Raw genomic sequence first — 2,647 nt, 5'->3', positions numbered from 1 at the left:
TAGTTTACTTATTTATTTATTTAGTTATTTATTTATTTGAAAGAGAGAAGGCACAAGCAGATGGAGTAGCAGGTAGAGGGAGAGAGAAGCAGACTTCCCGCTTAGCAGGGAGCCTGACTGGGGCTGGATCCCAGGATCCCAGGATCATGACCTGAGCTGAAGGCAGATGCTTAACTGACTGAGCCACCCAGGTGCCCCCTTACTGTCCTTTATAAGCTTTGTCCTTAATTCTACGAGTGATGAGAAGTCAAACTTTTAGGCAAGAGAATGACCCAGTCAAGATGCATTTTTAAAAGATCATAATGCCGAGTATGGAGAAACAAGAATAGATGCAAAGAAATAAGTCAAAAGGTTTAAAGATAAGTTATTGTATTTCTATTGAATAGTACTAGCCTCAGGAGTCAAATCCTGCCCTATGTCTTGTTTTTGCAAGTAAGGTTTTATTGATACACAGCCATGCTCATTTGTTCACATGTGGTTTATGCCTGCTTTCGTGCTATAATATAAAGTTGAGTGGTTGTTGCAGAGATCAGAGAGCCCAAAAAGCCAAATTTTTACTATCTGGCCCTTTATAGAAAAAGTTTGCCAATGTCTGCTCTGTAGCACACTGCAATTTGTATTTAAAACTGTAATGGTGACTGTCACCATAACATGCAGAAAAGCACCAAGAAGTAGGATTCCGGGGGTAGGAGAGAAGAGGTACTTTTTGATGCATACTCATTATTAATTTTAATTTTGAACATAAATCTGTACTAATTTTTCAATAAAAAACTAGCTGATTGAAACTGAATTTGTATTTAGTGTTAAATGCACCTGTGATAGTCTTTAATCAACAAAATATTAAGTGAGCAATCGAATATGAGAGAACTACTCCCAAACAAGATTAGATGGTTGATCTCTGATGGAAAATAATCTTAAAAAGCAATCTCCACTATAGAAATGTTAAGTCACATATTTAATTTCAAATATTTTAGTAGCCACATTTTAAAAAGTAAAAAGGAATAGGTAAAATTTACTTAACAGGGGTGCTTGAGTGTCTCAGTTGGTTAAGCATCTCTACCTTTTGCTCAGGTCATGATCCCAGGATCCTGGGATTGAGTACCACCCTGAGCAGGGAGCCTGCTTCTCCCTCTCTGCCCCTCCCCCTGCTCCTGCTTTGTCTCTCTCTCTCTCAAATAAGTAAATAAAAATCTTTTTAAAAATGTACCTAATATTTTGCTTGACCCAATATAACCTAAATGTTATCATTTCAACACATATTCCATACTCTAAAATTATTAATAAGACATTTTACATTTTTATACTAAGTTTTCAAAATCTGAAATGTATTTAACAATTATAGCACATCTCAACTTGGACTAGCCACATAGTGAGTGCTTGATAGCCACATGTACCAAATGGCTACCATACTGGACAGCACAAGCCTCAAACACATACTTCATTCCTCTAGCATCTAACTACAAGGTATAAAAAATTACATACACAAATGGATTAAAAACAAAAGGATCTCTTAGTAATACATGACAAGAATCCCAAAAACTTCTATCTCATTCATCTAATTGTGAAAATTTCTAGGTTTTATTTAACCAAAACAGTTGACAACGGCCACCATCATCAATTTTAAGTGTACAAGAATATTTTTATGAAGAAATAGACTTGCATATACATATATGTATATAAATGCTGACAGGCTTATTTCTTGTTCTTATTTCTCTTGTTCAAAATGAGCAAAGATTGTGCCCACCTCTGAAGCATGTATACTAAAATTGGAACAATACAGAGATTAGCAAGGCCCCTGTGCAAGGATGACATGCAAATTCATGAAGCATTTTATATTTTGAGTCAATAAGAGAAAGACAAATAGCATATGATTTCACTCATATGTGGAATTTAAGAAACAAAGTAAATGAGCAAAGGGGGAAAAGAGAGAAAGGCAAACCAAGAAACAGACTTTTAACTATAGAGAACAGTTACCAAAGGTGTGGGGGATGGGAGATGGGTGAGACAGGTGATGGCATTAAGGAGGGCACCTGCTCTGATGAGTACTGTGTGATGTATGGAAGTGTTGAATCACTATATTGTATATCTGAAGCTAATATTACACTGTATATTAACTAACTGGAATTTAAATTAAAATTTTTCTAAATGAGCAGAGATTATGAGGAATAAAAAGTTGTAACACAGAACAACTAGAAAACAAAATAATAGGAAATGCTTAGTGTTCATTTCTACCTCCATATAATTTTTAATATCTTACCATAAAGATATTTGCTCTTACTTGATTGATTCTTTACAAAGCCATGTTAATTGATCATCTGTACTGTATTAGATATTGAAGGGCATTCCTTCATTTTATGCATTTTTCAGGTAGCTAAATTGAAATTTTTAGTATATAGTTTCTTGAGTTATCACTTCCTTTAGATAGAAATGGCACAACTATTCTCTTTCTCAATATATAAAAGCAGTTCCACTTTCAAAAATAAAAACCAGATTTATTACACCAGTGTTGAGAAAATTGCTCATGGGAAATATCAGTATTTGAAAAACACTGAAATTTATTAAATATTTGAGATAAAAAAGCTAATGATAAACATACTCAAGCAAGCAATATCTTTAAAAAATACCTGTAGGATTTTTAAATACATTG

General features: G+C 33.9%; 1 non-coding gene across 1 annotated transcript; it reads left to right on the top strand.

The window, feature by feature from the left end:
* Window positions 1-1,736: 1,736 nt before the first annotated feature.
* Window positions 1,737-1,840, top strand: LOC140620461 (U6 spliceosomal RNA). Its single transcript, XR_012020246.1, has one exon. It is a non-coding gene; the product is annotated as a U6 spliceosomal RNA (small nuclear RNA).
* The last annotated feature ends 807 nt before the right edge of the window (window positions 1,841-2,647 follow it).

This window comes from Canis lupus, chromosome 28, assembly GCF_048164855.1.
Source record: "Canis lupus baileyi chromosome 28, mCanLup2.hap1, whole genome shotgun sequence".
Classification (NCBI taxonomy): domain Eukaryota; kingdom Metazoa; phylum Chordata; class Mammalia; order Carnivora; family Canidae; genus Canis; species Canis lupus.
The sequence above is the reverse complement of the archived record's forward strand: the minus strand, read 5'-3'. Positions and strand labels throughout refer to the sequence as shown.